Source organism: Emydura macquarii, unplaced genomic scaffold (assembly GCF_026122565.2).
Source record: "Emydura macquarii macquarii isolate MOO-44397 ecotype Brisbane River unplaced genomic scaffold, CSIRO-AGI_Emac_v2 contig_781, whole genome shotgun sequence".
NCBI lineage: Eukaryota > Metazoa > Chordata > Testudines > Chelidae > Emydura > Emydura macquarii.
Genome location: NW_027130918.1, coordinates 34,509 through 62,395, shown reverse-complemented (window position 1 = coordinate 62,395; position 27,887 = coordinate 34,509). Strand labels below are relative to the sequence as shown.

At 45.7% G+C, this 27,887-nt stretch overlaps 1 protein-coding gene across 6 annotated transcripts in view; it reads left to right on the top strand.

Annotated features, from left to right (window-relative positions):
- Window positions 1-4,636: 4,636 nt before the first annotated feature.
- Window positions 4,637-27,887, top strand: part of TJAP1 (tight junction associated protein 1) — a 50,371-nt gene continuing 27,120 nt past the window's right edge. For 3 of the 6 annotated variants that reach the window (XM_067543111.1, XM_067543113.1, XM_067543107.1), the window contains exons 1-2: window positions 4,770-5,896; window positions 6,163-6,249. The gene's annotated coding sequence lies outside the window, so the exon portion shown is untranslated. Of the gene's footprint in view, window positions 4,714-4,769; window positions 5,897-6,162; window positions 6,250-27,887 lie in introns of those variants that run through there. The other 3 variants (XM_067543110.1, XM_067543109.1, XM_067543108.1) reach the window with 3 other exon arrangements.

The window sequence follows — 27,887 nt, the reverse complement described above, 5'->3', positions numbered from 1 at the left end:
CAGCCCTACCTTGAATAGGCAGCTATGAGCAATTAACCCTTTACTTTTGTATGCGTTTAACAAACAATCAATGTCATTGCCAATTATCGGGCCTTAGCTAAGGCCAGCTGAAGGAGTTTCTTATATAGCCAATTATTTACTGCACTTTGTACTCACTTAACCATGTTTTAGTTTTATCACTTTAGCCCAAACCTTAAATAAGATAACACTGGTATTTTGAAGGGTCACTACAAGTTTAACTGCACTCTTCTTTCTCATAATCTCATTCTTTTCAGTTCCATGATTTGAGCCTATTGCTCATGCTAATATCCCAACTCAATTTAAAACTATAGTTCACCCAAATCTAACGTGGGCCTATATTCCTACAGTCTGCACCAGGGTAAATGATTGCACAAGGTGTAGGGCAAGAGACGATTAGGTCTGCTATGATTTTTTCTCTCCAGCTATTTAGATGACCAGTGGGAGTCACTGAGAATTGGGATATTATATGGAATTGAAATGTAGTGCTAAGAAAGGCTGAAGAACATCGGATTGGCATTTTCAGTTCTTGTCATCTTCATCAGCTGCTCCATATCAAGTGGCAGGACAAGGTCAGAAATGAGGATATTCAAAGCCAAACCCAGCAACCGCCTTCATTAGCACTAGTTCGGTTTTGGCAGTTTCTAGGTATGGACATATTATTAGAATGGAAGATCAATGAATTCCAAAGCCTGTCCCCCAGCGAATGCTGCTATGTGGCTGGTGATCATGTGAGCACCAAAAATATCAGTGGCGTGATAAGATTGCTAGCAATGGACATAAGCTGAACATACAGTTAGATCACCTGAAGTATCTTGTCAGTGACTGACCCAGGTGGTGCTCGATTAGCAAGGAGACCACATCCTTTTGGGATTTGCCATGGTGCTGAGGAATCACTGAGATCTATTTGATTTCTGTGTGTTTATATTTTATAAAAAATATACCTACATATGTTTATTTAAGTAACTTGAATCCATCTAGCTGTCCTAAAAGCTTTCTATTGTAACCATTCCCACTGATTATGTGTTACACCCACCTGTTGAGTCTTGTCTTGAATGGAATTGTATGCTCTTTGGGGTAAGGAGCCAGGCCTACCCAGTGAGTGGGTCTGTTATTTCACACTTCCATGGTGGGGTACAGCCAGTCAGATGCCAATCTGTCTCATCAGCTTGACATAGGTGACTATGAACGTGAGCGGACTGAGCCTGCACTGCCTCCCTCTGGCGCAGAGACAGTATTTCTCAGACTCCTGACGTCCACTCCATCACCAGTAGGGGTTGTAAATGCTTTACTAAATAGGGGGATTCGTCTCTCCACAGGGTGGCACCTGCCCCTCCGGGGGTCTCTTTTATACTGTTACAGTGGTCTATATAAAGTGCTGCCGCTTGGAAAGTATTTTGAAGAGATTCTTTCCTGCTCTTCACTGAGGGTCATAAATTCAGCTGGTATTTAAGAGAATCTCAAATGTGTTTCCAGGGTCATTTGGTGGGGGCTTTAGCATCAGCCAGAGGCCCCTTAAAATAAAGGGATTATTGGGAGTCCAGTGTTAGATTACCTGGTGCTTGTTAATTGAACTTCAGAAGCTTTAGTGAGCAACTGGCTCCAGCAGAGAGCAGCGCTTTGGTATTAACAGTGTTATACAGATGAATATAATATAACGTAACATAATGCTCCCACAGCATCTCACACCTCAGCTCCTAGTGCAGGGGTGAATCGGCTTCCCAGTTTGCAGAAACACAGGGGTAGGAGAGACAAGAAGGAGTAAATAAAGAGTAGAGTAATGGGCATCAGAGCTGCTGGGTTCTGTTTTTAGGTTTGGGAGAGGAGTGTTTTATAGTGGTTATAGGACGGGACTGGGACTCAGGACTCCTGAGTTTTGTTGCTGATTCTGTCTCTAATTCATTGTTTGACATTGAGGAAGTCACTTAGGGTTTAATGTTGAGAGGTGCTGAGCACCATTAATTCCAAGAGGAGTCAATAGGAGCAGTGAGTGCTCAAAATATCTGAGAATCAGGCCCTTAACTTCTTGTTAGGCTTAATTAATGTGTGTTTGTAAAGTGCTTTGCGATCCTAAGCTGAAAGGTCTCTAAAAGAGCACGGGGCTCAAATCATTGTCACCTACATCATATACCCACACAGCAACTCAGACAGGGCTCAACTTGAAAGCTCCAAGACAGCAAGGCCCAGTGGAAATGAGAAACCTCATCGGCTATGAAAATTTCATCAGCTGGCGCTGGGGAGGCAAGAATCTGGAAACACAGAGCAGATGGGCAGCCTGGATTCTTGGAGCCATTGTTCTTCTGCCTGTTATCTGACCCCAGTGCAGAGAGAGGATTTGGAGAATTTATGGAGGGACAAGTATCGAAGGCTTTCTTGAAATATCCCTGACTGACACATTGTCCAAGGCAGCAGGCACCTGCTGGGTGTGGTTCAGAAGTTCTAGTTTCTTCCCAAGCACATCATTCCCAAGGTCATGGAAGCAGAACCCGGCTAAATCCCTGTCTTCAGTTGTGAGATAAGAGATCTGTCTGAAGGGCTCAGCAGCATTGTGAGCCAATATGCCAGCCTTTCATCACTGGGTGTGGACCTGGTGGGGTCACAGAGGAAGCAAGTTTAAGGGTTTCATCCAAGTACCCGAGGGGCTTTTTCCAACTGATAACATCTCATCTCCATTTGGCGCTGTTCATTTACCACATCAATATCTGCTCAGGAGATGCTAAGGACTGAAAAACAATCTGGGTGGAAAGGGCTGCCTGCAGTACAGACAGGAATGAGAGACAATGGGCAGGATTATTCTGGTCTAAAACTGGAATAGTAGGGGGTACTTCAGGTCAGGATTCAGAGAGCTCGGGGAGCGGGGCAAGACTGGAATAGCAGGAGATTGCAGATCAGGAGTAAGAGGTACTGGCAGAACTATGTGGTAGTCCCTGAGTTTGAACAGTCCTTGCCCACATTCTCCCTGCCTCTACCCATTCTCCTCAGTCCCTGCACTTTTAGGAGCACACAGTTGCTCTGTCCTATCTCTCGTTAAGTGGATTTTTCCATTCTGCACCCACCTCTTTCCTTCCCCACTTGGCCCCGCATACAGGCTAGGATCCTCTGTTTATAGCATCATAACTATTCCCATAGCAACACACTATGATGATGTGCCCCCAGGACTGAGTCTGATGTGCAGCCTTCCGGGAAGGGGAGGCAGGGTTTTTGTTGGGAATTACAACGAGAGTCCTGTAGCAGGACTCAATTCTAATTGGGAATTAGTTACATAACAAGGGAAAGATGCTGTGGATGGATCTGGGCACGGGTATCTTCTAAAGTAACACAGTTGGGAAATATCTGAGGCAGGAGAATTGTCTCTTGTTCTTGGGAAGCTTGCCAGAGTGCCCTGCATTCAGTAAGGAAAAGACTCCTGCATGTACATGCAAGTCATAGTGTCAGTCCGTTAGATTCTGCCCATGATTCCATCCAGGAGTACAGTCCTAGTGCTGCAGAATCAGATTTCTGTGTTTTGGCCTCCCATTCATTTGATGTGTGGAACTTCTGTGTTAATAGGCCACCCAGCCGCTAGTGGCAATGTGACCCCTCTCCCCCTCTCTGAGCTGGGAAAAGGTGGAGGAGTGAAAGCAGGCAGCCTTCTGCATGTTGTTTTCGGGACACTGAATTCCCCTCCCCCATGAGGAAGCAGTGCCTCCAGGGCAGGGTTAGGTGGATGTGGGTGGAAGCTTGGGACTGAGCAAACACATGCACTGAATTTCCCCTCATCCAGGCTGGGGGCTATTGGTGGAATCAGGTGGAGAAGCCAGCGAGAGCCCATGTGGAGCAGCCTGTCCCCTCTCTGTGTCACCTATGCAGTGTAGTAGTAGCTCTGAGGGACCCAGGATGTCAGCGCGACAAGGGTAGTAAGAGCATTAGTGGACCAACTTCTGTTGGGGGGAAGGAGAAGCTTTGGCGCCACACAGAGCTCTTCCTCAGGTCCGGGAAAGGAAATTTAGCATTAGCATCACAGCTAAATGCAAGGTGGACCAGATGGTTTAGCACAGGTAGTTAGCACATATTGTAAGGGCCCATTCAAGGGGAAGTGGCCTGTAGTCATAGGACATAAAGTGTGGCTGGAAAGCTTGTCCCTCTCACCAACAGATGCTGGGCGAAGAAAAGGTATTCTCTCTCCCCCTTCCCCGGTTTTCCCTCCCCCCCGTCTCCCCTCCCTATCCCTGAAGTGTGATTGACCAAGAGAGGCACCTCCCCCCTGTCACCTCCCTCAAGGCACCTGGAAGATGCTCGTGGACGTGGGACAGCCCAGCTCTGTGAGCTGCTCCCCGCCAGGGCTTGTCTACATGGGGACATTTGCCAGCACGAGAGCCCCGCTACAGTGACTCCGGTGTAACCACCCTGTAGGTAGCGGACCCGCCTGCTCTGCTCTAACCGCACCCAGTCTGGGCAGAGCAGCCCTTTAGGGCGCGTCTACACTGGATGCAACACTCCCCCACACCCCCGCCCCGGCAGCGAGTCGCAGCGCTCGGGACTGACTCGAGCTCGAGAGTCGCGCGCTACGGCGCTAAAAGGAGCCGCGCATCCATAACTCCCCCCCCCCACCACCACCACCACCGTCCCCTCGTTGCCATGGTGATCAGTGGGACGCTCCTGGCCCTCTCTCTGCCGTGCGGGGCCCCTCCCCCCCTCGATGACGCACTGACGCCGGTGCGTGGGGATTCCGCCGGATTACCCAGCGTACGCCGCGGCAAAATGGTGGCCTGAGTCGAGCGCGCGGGGCAGGGCCGAGCGGGGGCAAAGTTTGGGGCGGGCTCGAGACAGACCCGAACCGGGTCAGAACCGGCTGCAAAGTGCCCGGGAGTCTGGGAGGAGCGGAGCCCGACTGGTGCCGAGCCGAGCCGGGACCCCGGGGGGTGGAGGGAGCCCAGCCAGGTCAGAACCGAGCCCGGGGTGGGAAGGGGCCCCACCGGGCCGGCCCCGAGCCTGGCCCCGAGCGCCCAGGTCCCAGCTGGGTCAGAGCCGGTCTGGGATAGCGCCCAGCCTGGCCTGGTCAGAGCTCCGTCGGCGCGAAGAGCGCCGCACCCGGGCCAGAACCGGACCGGACCGGACCCCGCGAGGAGGGGAGGGAGTTCGGCTTGGCCCCAGCTTGTCGCCCTGGGGCTGAAGAGGAGATAAAAAGGCAGAACTAGTTGTAAAGTGACATTGGTGCTGGGGAGGGCTGACCCCCCCCCCCAACCGAGTCAGAACAGAACTGGGAGACGTGAGCCCAGGGAGGAAAACTGTATCCGAGCCAGACAACCACCCCTGGGCTGCAGGGGCAGGACAGGCCAACGGGGGTAGAAGAGGTGCTGGGGTCAGGAACTGAGCCCAGGAGGGGAAGGGAGTGGAACTGATCCAGTTTAAACTCAGTTGAGTCTGGGCAAATCGAACAGGAGAGCTAGACTGAACCCAGAACTGATCTGGGTCTGCTTGTGGGGCAGAGAGGTCTAAACTAAGTTTGAACAGAACCATATCCTTATGGAATGAAAGATGGAGAGCTAGTGTGTTTAGGGGTGAGACAGTTATAGCCACACAGAGAGGGCTTTGGAATTGGAAATGAAATGAAATGAAGCAAATCTGAGACAGTTTGTGTGATCAAGACTCAAACCGTTGAAGAAGTCAGAGTAGGGGAAAGGAAACAACACTGCCTTTTTGCTAAAGCTGGCTGGGTAGGAGAGAGGATCCTTTAACAACCTAGAGACCCTCCCTGGCACCAGGCAGCATTCAAGAGACTTTCTGCAAGGGAGTTAGTGAATCTGAACAGACCCCAGCCACAATGAAAGGTTAGAGAACAGCAAAGCAGAGCAAGTGATACTGAACCACATATGGATCTGAGCTAGAGCTTGAGCAGGTGAGAGTGAGTGGGAGACAGTTGAGTATGAAAGGTTGAGCACTGGCACTTGGATTTGTAAACAGAAGAGGGAAAAATGATTTCCAACAGAAATTGCATTAATAGGCAAAAGGGTGAATGAGTGAGCTGTGAGTCTGGCTGGGCTGCAAATGGACCAGTTCTGAAAGAGGCCAGCTGGAGTGAGCCCACTGAAAAGATAGCCTGGTAAAATGAGACTGCGGCATGCTTGACAGGGTTTCTCAAAGCTGCAGCTCTGTATTTTGCAGAATCAGAATCAGTCTAGAGACAGCTGATGTAAAGGGGCTGCACAGGAGGAGGAAGTGAATCGCTTGGATACAAACACCAAAAAACAGGTAAGGAAGACAGGAATGATGTGGTGCTACCTCAGACCACACTCAGTGTTTCAGTATTTGAATTCCTGAAATCCCAGAGTGCAAATGTGTGAGGCACATAACCCAGCAAATGGGCCATCTGTAGGTCCTGTATGCCGAGGCATTCTCCTTGTTATATTAGGTTCATGTTATATAATGCAGGCCCAATGTGGGATGGTAGAGTGAGAGATGATAACTGCAGAGTGCTAATAAGAGAGATGGGAAGTTTCTGGATAGAATTCAAGATCAGCCACTAGGTAGCCAAGCTTACCCCAAGAGCCAGAGGCAGTGCCAGTGCTCTTAGTGCCCCATGAAATGAGCACTTTAAAACCCCCTTTTTCAATGCTGAAGTAGCTGTAGGTATAGCTCCTGATATGAGTGGGTATGGACCAAGTACAGGTGTTGTGCCTTGGGTTCAGGGCATGCAGGGAGCTATCCCTGCCTAATTAACAAAAGTTCTGGAGCTGCACAGAGACCCTTCCTCAGGATATGTCAGATGACTGGTCTGCTTAAAATGTAAATCGACCTAGTAATGTCGCTCAATGGCGTGAATTTTTCACTCCCCATAGCACCATGGTTGAGCCGCCTTAACCCCCAGCGTAGATGCAGCTAGGTTGACAGAAGAACTCTTTCCATCAGTGCAGGAAGTGACTACATTATAGCGCTTCAGTGGCATAGCTACAGCTGTGCTACTGTAGCACCCGTAGTGCCTCTTGTGAGAACTATGACGTCTCAAATTAGGCAGTTTTAGTAATTCCCTAATCCGCTAGGTTATTCATTCTAGTTAATCATCCTTTGCACCTATGTTTTAGGTGATCCCCTGATGCCAAGGCCAGTGCACTTCTGGGCCTGCCTGCAGCAGGATGAGGAATGTGTGGAGACCAAGTTGAGAGGATGGGCTGTTAAGTCTTAATGGTAGTTTTTCTGCTTGTGTGCCCTTCCTCACTCCCTCTTTCCTTGAGTTGCTTTCAGTGTAACACTTCATTTCTGCTTCTCTCCATCACTGAATCTGTGCAGAACATATTTGCCTATATCTAAATGGTGTTCTGTGCATACTAGATTCAGTGCAAGGCCAGCATTTAATCTCCCAGATATAGCCTGCAGTATCAGGAATCCCATCTCTGCTTTTAGTCCTCTTTATAAGCAGCCATGTGGCACATATACTGGGAACGCACATTGGGCTTGTCAAATGTGGGCTATAGAGTGCCACACTGTGGCTACCTTCATCTTTACTATTGTCGTGGAAAAGAATCACACTGCTACATTTTAGAGTTGGATCGGGTGCAGCTTTAATTGTGACGCACACAATCACATAACCATAGCTATGGGGAATACTATAGCCATAGGGAAAACCCAGGTAGCTATAGGGAAGTCAAGCAGCATGTCTGGATGCTGGGCAAATGTACTTCACCTGGCTACCAGATACAAAAGACTTATATAGGGGTTGCTTAGGTTCGTTTACATGTTGATCGTATAGTGGAATTTGATTAACAATTTATACTTAACAGAAAAGACAATCACAATGCACAGTGGGGCACACCAGACGCCCTCACAGGAACGCCCAATGAGTCACTTGAGTATACAATGTAGTTTTCAGGGACCCTGGTTAACTCCCGAAGATGGGTGGTGACACAATACTTGTTCGAATGCTAATTTATATGGAGTAAGTTTCTATGGGGCCAGTAAGACAAAGGGGGGCAGGTACTGGGACTTATCAAAACAGGTGAAGTCTGTTCCGACTTCAATAAGGCTTAAGGCTCATAACAGAGACTTGACTCTCAGGTGTGGTTCAGAGACCTCTTGTGTGACTTTAACATCTTTATCCTAATTTCAGTTTCAGGCTACAACTTCAGACCAGGCCTTCTATGACCAGTTTCAGACCAGGCATTCTATTAATCAATTTTATGATTAATTCTTTGATTCCACACTATCACCAAGCCACTTAGTGATCAAGAGGGGATGTTACCTCTGGGAACTGTTGCCTCTGTATCAAAGATGACATTGCAATCTTCCACATACTGTGCTGAGTAGTTGTGACCCTCTGCAAGTTGCTTGTTTTGCAGATTTCAAAACCTGAATTCTTATCTTTTTTTCCTCTCCCTAAATGGCACCTGGGTGGCACAGAGTGTAAAAGGGCCAAGGAGTCCGGGAAGGGTAATTGATGCACAACACTTTGGTATGGTGATCGGTATCCTCTGGAGAGTGCTCCGAGGTGTGTGATATCAGGAGCTGCACATAATATAGGATTTGTGGCAGTTGGCCTTGTCTTATGAGTGCTTTTAAGGGTTGAACGAAGACAATCAGCTCAATAATGGCAAAATAAATGGGATTGACCTAAACCACAATTACTCTACCCAACTAGCGGGTCACACACTTCAGAATTTGTGCAGGCTGAGCTTATTGCATACACTAGAGGATTCTTGCACCGCTTCTTTCCCCCCCCAAGCTCCTTGTGTGCCACCTTCCTGTCCCCTCTATTTCAGAGACTCCCTGCAACCCCCCTAGCCTCCTCTTCATGCTTAGGGCTGTTAGTGTACCGCATTTTTCCCTTCCCCCCACAGCAGAGACTTTGTGTTCCCCTCCGTTTCTTCATCTGCCATGTGCCAGGGCCTCCCAATCTCCCCCCATGCCAGTGGTTCTGTGTGTCCCCATTCTCATATGCTCCCCATTCCAGGGGCTCTGTATGCCCCTGTTCCCCTCTCCCCATAGGATCCCCTAGTCTCTCCCTGCCCAGTGTTCTATATGCCCCATTCCTTCCTCCCCCCTTATCAGGGACCCCAATTTCCTCCCCAAACCTGGAGCTATGGGCACCCCCATTTCCCACGTCTCCTTCCCTCACACCTTTATTCTTTCTGTCTGTCTGTGAGATGTCATTTGGGGAGTTAACGTGTTAAACTCCATTGGAAGTTAGGCAGATATGAAATTGAAATATTGTCCTTATGTATTAATGCGTGCCATCAACCAGTAGTTTGATCTACAAACAGTTGCAGAGGTGTTTGATGCTGTGGCTGGGCTAGTCAGATGGCCAGGGCTTTGTGTGTCCCTCTTCAGGTTTTCTGATTTTCTGCAAAATCAATAGGGTCCTGGCCATTAATACCCAGAACATTCCTTGAAATGTTGGAGTTGATCAGATGCATTGTTCAAAAGTTATTGCGTTACATACAGACAGAGAAATGTTGTTGCGTTGAGTGTAAGGCCGTTGTAAGCTTGGCCAAAGATGACTCCGTTCAAAGTGAATTTGGTGCTTGAGAGCCCTGGAGACTGACATGGTGTATCAAGAGGTGCAACCTGGGTAGCAGCAGGTGGGCTCCCCATCCTGCTAATATGCCTCACACATTTTTAGGGAGAGGGTATTTAAAATTGTTGTGAGGACTCCATGTGTTGCCACCCTTCAAACATAGTTGCATGGGACAATTTTGTAGGGCAGGGTCACAATCAATCCACATATTGCTTCCCCAGCAGCACAGGGCTGGCGCTCTTAGTAGAGAGTGTGACAAGAATGTCTAATACTAGTCCAGTTTCCTCTGCCATCACCTGAGCATGTACTGTGTGCTGGTGAGCCACAGGTACAGTTCTTAGGTGGGGGCAGGGGGTAGAGCAAGATGCCGACAACTATGGCTATTAGCCAGGATAGGCAGGGATTGCTGTTTGCCAGAGGCTGGGAATAGCCGATGGGATGATTACCTGTTCTATTCATTCCCTCTGAAACACCTGGCATTGGCCACTGTTGGAAGACAGGATACTGGGCTAGATGGACCATTGATCTGACCCAGTATGACTGTTGTTATGGTCTTGTGTTCAGCAAGAAGGGAGACTTATCTTGTTGTCTTGTTGGCAGGAATGAGGTTGGCAGGAGCTGGAATTGTCATGAGGGGGTAGGTAGGAGGTTTTCTTTGCTGCTAGACTAATAAATACTCAAAGAAAAACTGACCCCCTTAATGTTAGTGACCACCCAGCCCCCATCTCTGCCCTTGAAAGAGTTTTGTGGAGAAGATTCTCCCCTCAGATAAAAATTAAGATGCCTGAAGAGGACAATTCAGTCTGTCACCCTTTTGATCCTTGGCCTCTACTCAAACTACTAACTAGGATTCAGTTAGTGCCAAACATGTTGTTACTTGTTTACTAAGGATGGGATTGAACTGACCCCCCCCTCCCAAACTGATATCCTCCAAAGACCAAGAAGGAGCTGTGAATGTAGATTTCTGCCAACTTGGCCAGTGCCCCAGAGGTGAAATCATCCGTCTTCTTTCCCTGAGCTAGTCCCCCTGCATAAAATCTGTCGCTTTACCCAAGATAGATCTGTAAATGAATTGGAAGAATGTTACTTTTCTCAGGTGAAGTATCTTTACGGATTAATTTGAGTAAGAGGGTGATCTTGTGGTAAAGGCACTAGCTCTGCACAGACTTACTGTGTGAACTTGTGCAAGTCACTGTCCCTCTCTGTCTCCCTTCCCCATCTACATACAGGGCTAATAATTCACTACCTCACTGGGGAGTTGAGGATATCTCTATTAGTGCCTGTGAGGTGCTTAGAAACTTTGGAGATGAACACCATAGAAATGGCTACAAACAAATAAATACATTGTGTGACTTGCCTGATGTTCAGAATGAAGGAGGAACTTGCATAGTCCACTATCCTGCACGCTCTGGGGAATGGTGACATTGCTGTAAAACAGGGCCCAAGTTACACTCTTTTCCTATTTAAAGGAGGAGGACGTTCTAAGAAAGCACTCTGCCTCTGTGATTTGTATACTTGTGTCCACGGTTCATATGCTCTCTTGCCTGGCTGCATCTTTACACATGACTCAAATTTCCCTCTTCTCCTTTCTACCCCCTCCTCCCTTTCAGACTTGGAAACTGTTCTCTTGTTTGCCAGCATGTCAATCAATATACTGTCTGACTGGTAATGTGTTCAGACAGGGATGCCCCAGAAGCACAGCTCACAGTCCATCTTGTACCTGGAATGATGTGAGTACTCTGGAGTGTTACTGGAAGTTGTGCGTAGTGGATCACTGAGGCTTTCCAAACTGTTATGAAGGCATAGTTCCAGAGGGGTGAGAGTCCCATAATGCTAGGGTGGGAATGAAGAGTTACTTGGAATGCTTTATTCACATCATTTAAATCAGCTCTATATTTCTGGCCCAGCTTTTGCACAGTGGTATGTGTTGAGTCCTAGAAGGACTCAATATAAGAGGTCAAAGCGCCTGGCTGGTGTTTTTTTTTTTTTTTTTTCCAGTTAGATGGAATGAAATTCAATAGTTGATAGCCATCAAATTTAATACTGGTTTAAAATATACTTTCACATGATGTATAATTAATCTGTGGAATTCACTACCACATAATAGCATTGAGGCTAAGAGTTTACCAGGATTCAGAATAGATATGACATTTAAATGAATGAGATGGTCCAGAGATTTACTTTTGTTATAATAAAAATATGTATTTTAGAAGGGATCATCACCTTGAGCTTCAGCACATAAACCAACTCTAACTGCTGAGGGTTAGGCAGAAAAAGATTATTCTGTAACTGCCCTCTAGGATTTTCTTGCACCTTCTTCTGAAGCATCTAGCACTAGACAGTGTCAGAGGCAAGGCATTGAACCAAATGGACCCTGTATCTGATCTAGTCTGGGAATTTCTCGGAGGTACATTACATCTTTGCCCTGTCCGATTGCCTGTTAGAGTTTCCTCTTTATGATCATCACCCTTAAAGTTCACTCTTTGTGGTCCTGACATTTGCGGGTTTTAGAAGGCCATGGGGGGAACATTGGGGGTTAGTGCAGCCTCTAGAAGCTAACTTTCTTTTATCCATGAATGGGTCCCCCTAGACCTGTGGGTATGGCCTCCTTACTCCCAGTGGACAGGGGACACCATCACCCTATGCTGCTTTCAGCTGCTGCTAGGAGGAAAAGGAAAATGTGGAGTTTGGCCCCTCCACGTTGCAGGCTTACAGTGGACTTTAGTCTCGGGTGCTGGAAGTCTTGCGGGCTGGGGGATGGAATTCTTCTAAGAACATTCTAGTGAAATCTGATATTTTTTTGTGCCAGCTTGAGCCTTTTTGCTCTGCCAAGCTCTTCCATTGTCCCATAATCCACCTCCATCTGTGCAGAGGATCTAGAGGCGGTTGGGTGCGGCTTGTTTATGTGGTCGAGCTAAGTGAATCAGACAGGAGGGATGGGCTGATAAGTGGCTGTGGTGGGGAAGCGTGTGTAAGAGGGCATTTGGTTGCACTGTGTATCTGAATGTGGCAGGAACTATCACAAAGGCCATGGCAAAATTGGAGGATTTCCAAAGCTGCGAATGGATTCTAGCCTTGAGATCTGTTCACACAACTCCCATGGATTTCATTGGGTACTATGCATGCATCGTAGAGCAGAATTTGCCATTTGTGTGGAATGTGTAACTGTATTCAGTGAACAAACAGTTATTTCCCCATCTAGTTTTTAGCAATTGTCTATGTGATGCTGAGGGAATATGGTTGAGTAGTGAAATGACGTGGAGTCAGGCCTGGTCTACACTTACTGCAAAATTCGGTGGCAGTTGACAGGAGATATGCAAGCTACATAGAGTAGCTACATTGACTTCCTAAATTCTAAAGAGCACAGCATCCCCACTACACTGTGCTGATGGGAAATGTCCTCCAATTGATGCAATGTTACTCTTTTTCCGGCCGTGGATTTATTAAGTCGATTTCCAGATTGATTTAGCAGGTCTCCACTTCCGAAAAATTGATCCCACAAAATCGATCTGACAGCAGCGAATTTGCTGCTGTCAGTGAAGACATACTCTCAGATAGTAGGACTTCCTGCAGGGCCCAGACTGACTACCATAAGCACCTGTGCTGGGGTCTCATCTGTGGCCGCTTCACTTCATCGACAGTATGGAACTTCCTTTGGGGTGATGGAGGAGGCAGCTCAATGCTATGTGTTAATATTACAATTTAAAATGCCCGAGTGTCCGCATTCCAGTGTTTAAACTATCCTCCTAGTTCGCACAGCAACAATATTTTGGGCCAGGTTCTGTCTTGTTATAACTTATCTATGCAGTGAGGTTGACTAACAGTTCTGCAGAAACTATAATTGTGAAATTTCCACCTGTTGTACATGTAAAATCTCAACCCTAATGTGGCATTAATGTAATTTACTGAATTTGCTTTAAAATCAAAAGAAGAGATGGGGAAGTGCTTATGTCTGTTGAGGCATTGTACTTGGACTTGTATAAAACCTTAGGCAAACTTGACACACTGGAATTTTTTTCTAGTGAAAATCTTACGTTTTTTCCAAGATAATTAGACGATAACAATAGAATCATAGAAATGTAGGGCTGGAAAGGACATCGAGAGGTCATCTAGTCCAGCCCTCTGCACTGAGGCAGGACGAAATGTATTTAAACCATCCCTGACAGATGCATGTTTTTAAGAACAAGTTAAACAATGATAGGGATTCTACAACTTCCCTTGGAAGTCTATTCCAGTGTTTATCTATCCTTATAGATTTTTTTTAAATAGAAGTTTTTCCTAACATTTAATCTAAATCTCACTTGCTTCATAGTAAGCCCATTATTTCTTGTCTCACCTGCAGTGGACATGAAGAAAAATTGATCACCGTCCTCTTTATAACAGCCCTTAATTTAGGGCATGTCTACGCTTCAATCTTAAGTCAACCTATGTTAGGTCGAATTACAGCCACTGCAGTAATTACTTACATACAACACTCCTATTAATACACCCCAGAATATTAGCCTTTTTCGCAACTGCATCACATTACTGGCTCATATTCAATTTGTGATCCACTATAACTCAGCAGAATTGCTGCCTAGCCAGTTAGTCCCAATTTTGTATTTGTGCATTTGATTTTTTCCTTCTTAAGTATAGTTCTTTTCACTTGTGTTTATTGAATTTCATCTTGTTGATTTCAGACCAATTCTACAATTTGTCAAGGTCCTCTGAATTCTAATCCTGTCTTTCCAAGTGCTTGCACAGCTTAGTGTTATCTGCAGATTTTTTTTAAGCCTACTCTCCGTTGCATTATCCATGTCATTAATGGAAATGTTGAATAATACCAGACTCAGGACAAACCCTGCGGGGACCCCACTTGATATGTCCCCCCCAGTTTGCCAGTGAACCACTGATAATTACTCTTCATACAGTCTTTCAGTTATGTACCCACCTTATAATAATTTCATCTAGACCACATTTTCCTACTTTGCTTATGAGACTGTCATGGTGTGACTGTTAAAAACCTTACTAAAAGCAAGATATATCACGTCTACTGCTTCTTCCTCCCTCTTGGCCAGTAATTGTGACGACCAACTTTTTTGCTGCTGTTTTAATGAGTGCAGCTCTTGGTAGGTGCCCCATAGTTCCTGGTCATTCCTGGAGCTTGGGCATGTGTTGCTGCACATGCTCAGTATAATTTTCAAATACTCCTAAAACATGAGTATTTGAAACAGCTTTGCTGCTCCTTAATTAGGACTGTGTTTGTGCCAAGTGGGAAACTTAAAAAAAACGGAAGGGATGTTGTCAACTTGAAATCTGTCAATTTCAAATGGGCTAAAAGTAGTTGCAGCTGCTTCAGCTGCCCCAGATTCTCCCTGCTGGTTTGTGGTTTTAAATCTCATTGTCCTATTTTTTAAATGTTTTTAATCTGAGCTGTTTCAAGTAACAATATTAGGTAAGTGTGATTTTTCAAGTTGACAGTGGCCTTTTAAGCTGTTTGAGCTTTCTGAGCAGAAGGTGTCCTGTCTGTATAACTAATATATGAAAAACACAGTTTGTGCCCCCATATTTATAACTCAACTTTCCAGGAGTCCTCTGTTCAGCTATGCAAGTTCCTGAAAACTGGCTTTGCAGAGTCTCCTTGACTGTAGCTCTTCATTGCTAGCAGAGCACTGTACTAGCAGAAGATGTTTATGTATGTACTGTATCTGATCACTTGCAGCAGGCTGGCAATGTAATTTGAGGAAGCCTTTTGCACCAGGCAGGGCTGATTCCTGAAAATAAACCCAGCCCGCAGGACCATAGAATTCTTATAGATTGTTTGTAAATGTATCAGTTTTTCCCTGTCTTGCTGCTTCTGTAAAAAGCCTCCCAGGTGTGTCTGAAATGGCTCTAATAGGATTCACTATAGTCAGGGTGCCAGTTGGGTGGGGAGAGCTCTATTACCATGTAGTACAGGAGATGATTTACTGCTAGACTGACAACTCGCAATATAAACATTAGCCCAAGTATGATCTTGTACCAAAACCCCGCCCACACAGGGAGCCAGGAATTTTCCTGCCACGCGCCATAAATCGTTTATGGTTTGCTCATGCCAGTGCATTTGAGAAACAGCTGTGCACTGGGATTAGCAGTTTGCAGAGGGCCCCATGCTAGGCTAAATTAGGGTCTGCTGCCCTGGTGGTGAAGGTTGGTAATGGAGGGAGTGGAGTGCAGGAGTGCTTCTCTTCTTTGGGAAGGCTGTTAGCCAGGGTGGATAAAAATCAACATTTAAAAAAAATATATATAAAAAAATCAGATGTTTTATTTAAATCAGATTTTATTTTATTATTTAAATATTTTTCTTTTTAAAAATAAACCTGTTTAAAATGAAATCTGAACTTCTGGCTATGTCTACACTGACAGCTGCAAAGTTGCCGCTGTCAGATGGACTGAGCAGTCAGTGAAGACTAGCTCAGTCGATCCAGAAGTCGATGCTATTAATCAATCCCCGCAAGTGGCGTAGCGCTGTGTTCCCGTCAGCTCAGTGCAGTGAAGATGGCGTGCAGAAGAGAAGCACAGCAGTTGACAGGAGTTACGCAAGTTTTCTCCGTAGTTTGCATAACTCCCGTCGACTGCCTCCGAATCGCCGGGGTAAGTGTAGACCAAGCCTAATACAAAATATGTTTAGACCTAAATTTTTTATAATCTCTTAAAACATTAACATTTTTAAAAAATGCTGAATCAATGATCCTCTATCAAAAACTTTGAGTTAAAAGCTGTTTTTCTATATGAAGAAGCAATCGAGGGGGGAGAAGTCTAACTTTTGAGGTCAAGCTTTATAAATATGGCACAATAGGTCATGTGCTATATTAAAAACTTGATCCTGTGTGGGTCCCAGGGGTTGTGCTGCTGGGTGCAAGAGACTGGCAAAGTCATCAGACATTGGAACCCGGCCTCTGACTCCAGGAGACACCATCATATATCTCCTCAGGATCATCCATTGAGCCCAGCCAGGTGGTCTTATATGCATATTTTACAGCTGCTCCCTACTTGAGCTCTGATTCAGTTTTCAATTTAAAGAAAGTCATGCCACAGAACTGGTGGAAGTCACTAGCTAAGCACATGGAACCAACTGACCAGAGTTTGTAGAAGTGCTAAACCAGCTATTGAGAGCAGTTAGCGTCTTCTGCAGGCATAGAAAGAATATTTTTTCACTTGGACTAGTTCGTTCAAAGTTGAGAAATCACTTAGGAGCTGAAAAAGCAGGAAAACTTAGTCTTTCTTGTCCAGTCTATGAATAGAAATGAGGAGGGAGGAGATGAGATCTACTAGTTTTAGAACTTTGAAGGACAGTCTAAGTAACTTAGGAGACTCTCATTTTCAAGAGATTTAGGCAAGTAGGAAAGTAAGCTCCAGTCACATTCACTTAGTCATATTTAAACATTTTCCTAGGCTGACCTGAAATAATCAGTTTAGTGACTATAGTTAATCTCTTTCTTTAATAAATCATTTAGTTGTAAATGAGAAATATGTTTTGATGAGAAGTTTATGTATCTAAATCTTTAAGGTTGTTTTGCTTAATAAAAATAAATTTTATATGCTGTTCTGTGTGATTAATTAAATTTCAGTTACCATCTTAGTGCAGCTTGACACAAATCATGAGCAAAAAGTTAATTACCTGTAAGTAAATAAGCAGTATATCATTCACCATTTTAATGTACTAAAAATGTACAATTAATAAGAATCTGAAAACATAACTATATAACTGCTTAAATAAATTTATATGATTATAGTGTACCCTCCCAATGAGCAAAAAGATGTATCATATTTTGTGTGAAGACTTTTTTTTAGTTGTAAATCAATGTGTGTTAATGGTTATGTCAATCAATGAGAATGCACCGTTCTTAAGAAAATAACTGAGGTACAAATGGAAAAGTTGGTTAATACAGATTTAAATCAAGGCTTATCACTTGGTGATTTAAATTGCCTCGGTTTAAATCAATCCACCCTGCTGTTGGCTCAGGGAATAGACACAGGGAAAGGGAAGTGTTGGGGTTTCAGACTGTCAGGGTAGCTATGTGCTACCATGCTTGCTGCTCACCAGCTAAGATGGTATGCCATTGGCTACATTTAGTAGCTAATCAATTGTGGTATTAGCCAGAATGTGGATCAGCTGTTTCTGCCACAGAGGAGCTGAGGGAATAAAGGCCACTCTCTGGGGCTTTTTTTGCAGCCTGGCCATGGTACAGTTTCTCTGGGATTACTGTATGCCAGCAGAACTGGATGTTGTATGAGGCCACCTGAGGCTTCACAACTATTTTACAGGTTTCAGAAAGAGTTACACCTGTAATGCTAAAGATACCTCAGTGATGATGCAATATAAGAATCTAAATAGAATTGGGGTCTATTTCTTTCATGCGGGTTTGGGTATTGAAAGAGTGGTAGTGAATTACCTCGGTATGCTTTTAGTGACTGACTAAAAGAGAGAGGATTATTTATGGTGAATTCTCCTGTCAGTCCCTAAGATGTTTCTAACTGTAAATGTGTTTGCACACTGTTTGTACAGCATCTAGCACAATGAAGCCCTGGTGTTAGTTGGTGCCTCAGACGTTACAGTCCAAATTAGACCAGCCATTATGTTCTGACATACTAATATCTGCCCAACGTGTACAGAGTATGTTAGTTTTAGCTGGGTTAGTGTGTCCATGAGCAAATCCTTCCGTAGGTGGTTTGGCTTGAGAATCTGTGTGGAATGTTTTTCAGCGGGGTTCTTGCATCCTTCAAACATAACATAACCAAGTATCAGTGCCTCCAAACTACTCCATTCTGTATCATTGCACATGTCAGGCCAAGCAGGGGTCATGGACAAGGGCAAGACAGATGGGTTCTGGGAGCTACTAAGCAAATAGTTTTTCTAATTCCATCGCTTTGCAGATAGCCTCTGTCTGTTTCATTGAGCCACTGTATAGATGCCACTCTGGAATAGGAATGTTTCCCCCTAACTTAGGTTTTGTTTTTAATTCAGCTGTCATTCATTGAGATTTCCTAATTGACCTGGCCATCCTTGGGGCCTGCAGATGAACTTGCAACATCTATACACATTAGAATCTAGAAAAAGGGCTGAACAGCTTCATCCTACCTTTGCTTCCTTAGGTTTGAATTGATACGTTAGTTTGGGGAATGCAGCGGGGGGCATGGCTCTTCATGTACTTGCCAGAGTACGGAGGCTTCCCCTCCATTTCTCTAGTTTCTTTGGGTGAAGGTGTTAAGTCTCCAGAGTCAACTTGACCCTTGGCACCTCTGCTGAGGCCAATTAGTGTCAAATATATTTGTTGCTATTTATGTTGTGGACCCCAAGAACAGGGGAAGCAGTGTGGTCTAGTGGATAGAGCACGGGACTGGGACTCAGGACACCTGGGCTGTATTCCTGGCTCTGCCACTGACCTGCTGGGTAACCTCAGACAGGTCATTTCACTTTCTTGCACCTTAGTTTTCCCATCTGTACAAATGAGAGTAGTGATACTGATCTCCTTTGTAAAGTGCTTTGAGATCTATAGATGAAAAGTGCTTTATAAGAGGAAGGTAAATGTTACTGTCTTTTGGGATCCCTTAAAAACCATCTCTGTGGGAGTGACCCTACGCAATAGAATCTTAAAGTCTAGGTCTGGATGGCTGTTAACCCAAATGACTAAATCAGATGTTTTACTCTTATTTATACAGAATCCCCCAGGCACATCATGTGGCTAGAGAGGGGTGTGTGTGTACGATCATATTTCCAGTCTCTTGGTCCTCCTGTTGCTGAATCGACCCCTCCCCCACCCTGGAAATCCGTGCAAAGGATTTATCTTTTCTGTCATCCAGAGCAGAGCTACAACTCTAACCTTAGCGCACCCAATAATCTTGCCTGGAAGCTATTTGTCCCAAAGGTTAGGACTTTGCCCTGGTGTTCTACTGGTAACAGTTTGCTTGCGTGAGACTGTATTTCCTGAGTCTTCCAGTATAACTCTGAAGAGAATAATCTAGTGCAGTGGAAATCTCACACTGGCTAGTGTTAGTATCACTTTGAGCGGGGAATACTGGGGGGGGAGGGGGGGGGGGCGGCGGGGAGAGGAGAAGAGTAATAGGGGAATAAGTGAAGTTAAGCTCCTTCTGTTTGCTCCCCTGCCCAGTTGTGTAGTAGGCTAGCAGTACGTGTCTGTTCTTATTTTTCTGAAAGTAGACTTTGTTCTCTGGAGACTGCTAATCATGCCCCATGGGGGTGTAATCAGTTATAAGGTATTTAATACAGTGCAGGCGGGAACAGGCCGCCTGGCCGGGCTGGCAGATTGCAACACTACAATTATAAAGGGCCCCTTTCCCCCACTCACCCACCCACAAGTGGCAGGATGAGGGCTGTACCAGGAGACAGTGTTAAGCATACAAAGTATATGTGTGGGTTGTGGGAGGGAGAGGGGAAGCTGCAGAGACACCACCTATTCCTGGAAGCAGGAAGATCTGAATACTGACAGAGCTGCAGCCATTGCAAGCTGCACTGTTGAGACATGGGGGAATATGGGATGGGTTGTGTGAGGATGGCCCTTGGCATGCTGTCTGGGTAGAGAGGGGCTTCCTTCCTCTAAGTCGGAACCAGGTTTTTGTGGTGCACGTGGTTGGAGTTGGGAAAGCACTTCTTTCTGCTCCCTGTGCTTTCTCAGGGCCAAATTTACAAGGTATTAGGTGCCTAGTGGGTTTTACAGATGTGCCTGACCTGGTGAGGTGCTGAATTCCCATGCATCTGTAAATCCCATGAGTTGTCTGTCTGCACCTTTATGTGCCTAAATACCATTTGTAAATCAAACCCTTAGTACCTCTGTTATGTGGGGGCTCAGTTAGGTGCAGCAACCCACCTTCCTGGGGTGGGGAATAACCATCCCAGGGCCTTAAAATCTTAGTTCCACAGCCTAGTGGATCTTCGCAGCTCCCTAAAGTCACTTTCTCCTGGTTAAACCCTGATGCCACACTAGACTCCTTTGCCCCCATCCAATGCTTGTAGGTGGTTGTCCTTTCTCCTCTTATCTAAATTCTACAGCTGTATCTTCAACCACATAATCTCTATTGCTCATCCTTGAGTTCTCCAGGACTGGGGGGCACTGCTCTCCCCAGTGCCAGAAAACAGTACTATTGCTGTGATGCTGAACCACCTCAACTCTTCTTCTCCTCGGCCCCCCTTCACCATGTCCTTTGCTAGCCAACTAGCAGAAGAGAATATCTCTTCTGCTGTGTCTCCCTGTTGTGTAGTTTCTCTGGTTTTGCCTTATGCAAGTTATGAAATCCCTGCCCTTCCTAAAATCCCCTTGCATTGCTACTGCCACCAGCCTATGTGGTTAGGATTCCTTTTGGAGCCCATCGGTGGTGGTTGCTGAAGAATGTCACACAAAGCGTACGCTCACCACAGTGCTGGTGCTGAAGGATGTGCTTTCTGTCTCTTAAACTCTGAGCCTGGTCCTGGCCAGCCCTGGGTGAGACGGAGCTGATATTCCAACTCAGGTCTCCAGCCCGGTAGCAAGAGCACTGACCACTAAGCTCCAGAGCTGCCCATGGCACTGGGCTTGAGTGCTTTAATGTACAAAGTGGGTTGGCGATTCGTGTTTTTGAGTTGAAAGAAATGAAACAGAAAGGCAGAGTATGTGAGACTCAGTAGGTGACCCATGCTTAATTTGGGCTGCTTGGGGACACTGACAACTTGTGTCATTTTGGAGATCGTTCTTATTGCTTTCCCCTTTGAATGGCTTCCACATAAGAGAAGGTCCTTCTCCTGAAAAACCCCAAGTTTGTGCCGGCTTCAGGTGCGGGGCAGGAGCCGCAGTTCCCTTGCTAGAGAGCTAGGGCTTGTTTGTAACTCTATCCAGCCTAGAGGGATTCTGTGAGAAGGGATCGCCTTAGGCAGAGGTTACCAGGCACCCAAGACCTTTGTGTGCATTGACTGAGTTCTCCTCAAGTTTGTACAAGTGACCATGTGCCTACCTTGAGATGGTAGTGGAGTGGAGTAGAACTGAAATCAGATCAGTTTCTGCTGGCAGATGTTGGAGCAGGGAGTGTGTGTACTAGTGAATGGGAGTGGTTTTGTATCTCAAGGGGAGGATGTATGTAAAAATGTACCCTAGAGAAAGGAAATTGGTATCTCTTATGGCAGGCCAAAGGCCCAGGCCCTTCTAACTTGTTTCCTACCTGAATTCAGCTTCGAGCTTTGCATTCCAGTTCAGTTCTCTCTGCTCCTATTAACAAGACTTGCTTACAGGTTTTCCGTTGACTTATTTATAGGGAAAACAGGGAAATTCCCTTCCCTGCTACTCCACAAGCTCTGAAGTTCAGTCACTTTCTAGCCCAGACAGATTCTCTTCCCCTTTCTCTGTGGGTTGCATTATTAACTCTTTTGTCCTATGCTGTTTCCCTTGCTTTGCGGCATTTGTTGGCTGACTGTGTTGGGGACTGAGGCCATGGTGGAGGTCCTGGAGGTGGCATGGCCCGTGTGTGTAGAGGCAATGCAGAGGGCATGTGGGCTCAGCTGCTTGTTTTTGTTCCCTGTTTGGTGTGGAATGCAGTGTTTGTCTGTCTTGGCCTGTGGTTGCAGCCTGCATTCCTGCGCAGCGAGTCAGCCTGGCGGCAGGCGGCGTGCTGTTTGTGCCCTGCAGCTACATGCTTTCAGCTCCACATCAAAGGTGTGTTTGGTGTGTAGCTTGTGCCATTCCTGGCCGCACCTGGTAGCCTGCAGGCACAGAGGAGGGGGAGCCTGGACTGTGTTTGCAGACGGCATTCAGGGTTCAGGCTTCTCCTTACATGTGGAAACGCAGGAGCCAAATCCATGTTAAACAACCAGAGGAATGCAGTAGGAGAGCAGAGCAGCACAGAGTCATTCTAGGGGCATGTCCTAGCAGCAACGTTGCCTTAATAGTTGCAGCAAAATAACTCACGCTTGCTCCCTCCAAAAGGACTGACTGAGTGGTGGGTTTTAATTTACACCAGTCAGGCCAATTAAGGTTGGTTAATTCCCCTGTGGCCTGCATGCTGCCTCCCGAGCAGCCGATGATTGGGTGACTAGTGCCATCATGCTGTAGTCTGTATGAACTGTATGTGAGGTACATTCATGGAGATGTAGAGGCTTCAGAGTCTGTGATCAGTGGAACCGTGTTGGTGATTTTATTCCATTCCTGTGAGTCTCCCACTGAGGACACATCCAGTCTTCACACGGTGAAATATTTAAAATGAGCATTGGGTTGATTTGCTCCTGCTACTCTCTTCCAGATACGCCTGAAGAGACCAACCCCTCTCACTGAGAGCTCCAGGGCTGGAAGTTGAGTGGTGGCTATAGACTGGGGTGGGGAGCACAGATATATAATAATCTGTCCCACTGCTCAGCATCCTGTTGGGAGTAGGCACTTGTTTTCTTTAGCCTTGTCATGTACAACCCTCCCCTGCCCAGACATAAGTCTTTGTTGGCTTGGGGGATATATCTGCAATGGCCCAGGGGAGCAATTTGATTCCATTTGAACTCGCCAGTGTGGAGGTGCAAAGTCTTAGGTCAAGCCTTGTGGAAAGAATATAGCAGAGCTTCCTTTCTTCATTGCATCCTCTGATGTGTCCTGAGTGAGCCTCCAGTCTCTACAGCTCAATAGCTAACTTGACTTTGAGGCGTTGTCCTTCTAGCCTCTTTAGAATGCCTGCTGCACATAACTTCCTGTGGAATTCCCAGTAGCCCCAAAGTCTGTGACCACAATCCAGGCCATTCACTTCCAAATGCCATCTTGCAAGTCAAAGCTTCTGCATTTGAGGATTACCGCCCGCCATCTGCAAAAGACCTTCACCGCCTCCACCTTTGGACAATATAGTGGGGAAGAGAACAACAATCTTAGGGGTGCATAGATTTTCGTAATGTAGTTCTTACTTCCCTTCCCCTCTGCTATAGTCTCCAGATCAAGTGCTGCTGGTGTCTTTTTCTGTTCAACTTGTGCTGTCCATTGTGCTGTGTCCATCTGAGAATGCAGCATCAGCACTGCTCAGGGATGCATCCGTGGGCATAAAAGGAGCGATCTACCCTACCCTGCATGTGGCACCCCACAAATGAGTGTTAAGTTTTTTTTTAACACAGAAGAATTCTAGAAGAAGCCTAGGTAGTGGGGTAGGCTTCAGAATCTGAGCTCCAGACAGAGATGCAACATGAAAGGGTGGTCCACACTACTATTTTTAGAGTGCTAGTGTGTGCTCTGCTAACCCAAGTCTATCACCCAGACTGGGAGGCTCACTTCTGCAGGCTGTGTAGACATCCTTTTAGAGACTCCTGGATTTGTGGTTCAGTAGTGCTGAAATGTGCACCAGACTGAACATTCCGTAGCAGAAAGAGGTGTACAGGGAAAAAAAAATGAATAAATGACTTTACAACTGAATTATGTAGAATCAGATTTGTAGGGCTGGAAGGGACCTTGAGAGAACATCCAGTTCAGCCTCCTGCGTTGAAGCAGGACCAAGTAAGCCTAGGCCATTCCTTACAAGTGTTTGTCTAACCTGTTGTGAAAAATTTCCAATGGTGAGGATTCTACAGCCTCCTTTGGAAGCCTGTTCCAGAGTTTGTAGTTAGAAAGCTTTTCCTAATTGAAATCTTTCTCACTGCAGTTTGAGACAATTACTACTTGTTCTACCATCTCTGGACATGGAGAACAATCTATAACTGTCTTCCTTATAATAGCCCTTAAGATACTTGAAGACTGTTCTCAGTTCCCCCTCAGTCATCTTTTCCCAAGATTAAACATGCCCATTTTGTTAACTTTTCCCTAGGTCAGCTTTTTTTTGCAATTTCTGTAGCTCTCATCTAGATTCTCTCCAATTTAGCCACATCTTTCTTAAAGGGGACACAGTACTCCAGCTGAGGCCTCACCAGTGCTGAGTAGAACAGGACAGTTACCTACCATGTCTTTCATATGACACTCCTGTTAACATGCCCCAGAATATTTGCTTTTCTTTGCAGCTGCATCACATTGTTGGCTCATACCCAATTTGTGATCCACTATAATCCCCAGATCCTTTTCAGCACTGCTACTGCGTAGCCAGTTATTTCACATTTTGTAGTTGTGCATTTGATTTATTTTTCTTCCTAAGTGTAGTACTTTGTACTTCTCTTGATTGAATTTCATCTTGTTGATTTCAGACCAATTCTCCAATTTGTTAAAGTTGTTTTGAATTCTAATCCTGTCTTCCAAAGTACTTGCAAACCCCTCCCAGCTTGGTGTCATCCACAAATTTTATAAGAATACTCCTCTCTTCATTATCCAAGTAATTAATGAAGATATTGAATAGTACTAGACCCCTGTGGGATCCCACTAGATTGCCTCCTGATATGATAGTGACATTTCCCTAGTTTGCACATGAGAATGTCATTTGGGATTGTGTCAAAAGCCTTACTAAAATCAAGATATAGCTAAAGCTTCCTCGCATCCACTAGGCCCTGTTAAAGAAGGAAATTAGATTGGTTTGGCATGATTTGTTCTTGAAAAAATCTCTAATAGCTATTTCTTATTATCCTGTTAACCTCTAGGTGCTTTCTTATTGATTGTTTAATAATTAATTCCAGTATTTTTCCAGATATGGAAATTAATCTGACTGGTCTATAATTCCCTAAATACTCTTTGTCTCCCTTTTTAAAGATAAGTACTGTTTACTCTTCTCCAGTCCTCTGGGATCTCTCCCATCCTCCATACGTTTTTAAAGATAATTGCTAACGGTTCTGAGATTGCTTCGGCTAGTTCCTTAAGTACACGAGGGTGAATTTCCTCAGACCTGGCCTACTTGAATGCATATAACGTATCCAAATATTCTTTAATCTCTTCTTTCTCTGTTTTGGCTTGCTTTCCTTCTCCTTGTTGTTAATATTAATCGTTTTAAATGTTTGGTCACAATTAACCATTTTGGTGAAGACTGAAGGAAAACAGGTATTAAACACCTCAGCCTTCTTGACATCATCAATTGTTAGCTCTCTTGCCCTGCTGAGTAGAGTATTTACACTTTCCTTCATCTTTCTCTTGCTGCTAATGTATTTAAAGAACCCCTTCTTACTGTCTTTTATGTCTTTTATGTCCCTTGCTAGGTGTAACTCATTTTGTGCCTTAGCCTTTCTGATTTTGTCCCTACATGCTTGTGCTAATTCTTTGTACTGGTCCTTAGCAATTCACCCATGCTTCCACTTTTTGTAGGATTCCTTTTTGATGATCAGGTCATTAAAGAGCCCCTGGCGTAGCTGTATTGGCCTCTGACTATTCTTTCTATCTTTCCTTTGCATTGGAATAGTTTGCTGTTATGCCTTTAATATTATATCTCTGAAAACTGCCAGCTTTCCTGAACTTTTTCCCTTAGATTTTCTTCCCATAGGACTTTACTTACCAGTTCCCAGAGTTTGTTAGTCTGCTTTTTTGAAGTCTGGTTTCCTTATTCCATTGCTCTCATGCCTTAGAGTCATGAAATATATCACTGTGATCACTTTTGCCCAAATTGTCGTCAGAGTGGCAACCAGTTCCTCTCTGTTGGTCTGAATCAAGTCTAAAATAGTGTCCCCTCCTTCCTTCCTCCACCTTCTGAAACAAATGGTCCCCAACACATTCCAAGAACTTACTGGACACTTTGTGTTTTGCCATATTACTTTTTCAAAAGATGTCTGGATAGTTAGACCCCCTATTTATCGTACAGATTGCTCCTGTAAAACTCAGAGGTCTTGTAAGATTTAGGGTCACTATGTTGTCCTCACCCCTACCTCCTTTTGGTTGGCAAGTGTGGTTTGGAGGGTGCAGGAGTAAAAAGGACATGAAACTGACTAGAGAGGGGGTAAGAGGGCCCTGTCCTTTTTCTTTCCCATCAGCTATAGTTCAGACAGGTTGTAGGGAACAAGTAGTCAGTTCTTAAATTCAGCTTCCAAGCTGGATTTCAGGGGATTCACATCCTGGTCCAAAGCCTAACTACTTGGGGAAGCACCTTCTTGTGACTCAGGCGGCACACTGCTCTCATAAATAGCTAGAAATCCCACTTGTGAGGGAGGGAGAGGAAAGCAGGGAGCCCAGTATGGCAGTAGATTGCAATACAATCTGCTAATTGTCTTAAGCCCTGGTATTCCTGTAGCCAGTAGGATTGCTGTGGTTGCTTCCCGGGAGACTTGGAAGGAGACTCCCTGGAGTAGAACCTGATCCCTGATGAGGGTGAACTTGGGAGTCAGTGATGACTGCAGCACAGACCTAGGAAGGAGGGCTATGGAGCCCACTCCCAAGGAGAAGCTTAAGGGCTGGGGGAAGCCTGTCAGAAGTGAAGCACAGTGCTGGGAAAGAAGGCTGTGGCCACCCTGCTCCAAGGGAGGAGACACTTGAGCCCAGGAAGGAGGGGCAGTAAGTGCAGGAAAAGGCCCTGGAAAGGAGAAGCAAGGCAGCTTGTGGCTACAGGGAGCAGACAGCCCCATTTTTAGGGTTTCCAGAGCCAAGGAATCCATGGTAAAGGATAAGTGTGCGTTCCCCCTATACTGCCACCCTGGATGGGGTACAGCAGTTCCTACTGTTAAGGGGAGGAAGAAGGGATGAACCAGACCCAGGACTGTTGGAAGCTGACACCAGAATGAGAACGGTTGAAGACAGTTGTGTGCTTGGCTCAGATCTGAGATGGAAGATTGGTGTGTTATTTTTGGACTTTGATTATCCTGGAAGAGGTGGACTTCTGTGTCTTTGCCCTCTGGCTAAGTTGCTTCGGCAACTGAACTGACCTGAAAGCAGAGAGACATTGAAAAACCCAGGAGGGAAAATGAGGCATGTCGCCGGCGGACGTGCTCCCTGATTGCGCTCAGCTGCGGTAACCTCACTGTTCTCCCACTTACAGGGCAGGGAAAAATTCTGTGCCTGCTCCAGCCGTTGGTCTGTCTTCTGAATTTGCTAAGCCCAGAGCATATCTTAGAAAGCAGTCTCTTTTCTCCTCATTCCTGATGTGAGGCGTGTAGAAACTACTGCTTCCAGCATGTAGGTCAGACTGCTGTGATCTAGGGGGAGAATTGAGGTTGTAGGTCGCAGCATGCAATGAACTGCACTAGTAGCAGAGAAAGGAGTGGCCAGGGACTACATTGTAGAAGTCTGTGAGTAACACTTGGCCATCATCTGCTGTGGCAGCCTCATCGAGAATTCTCTGGTGTTAAGCGAGAGACATTCCTGACTCAAGAGGTGTGGGTGCAAGTGGTGTGATGGTAGTCACCAGCTCCACTCCATTGGAAGATTGGGCAGCATCTCCACTCAGAGTGCCAGCCCATCAAGAGCTACTGCTGGCTGTCCATGAAGGAAGCTTTTATAAGAGATGTCCAGGCGGGTTTGGAGGGGGACAGGCCCATCACTTTTCTTACATAGCCCAGAAGGCTGTAGATTTTAGCTGCAAT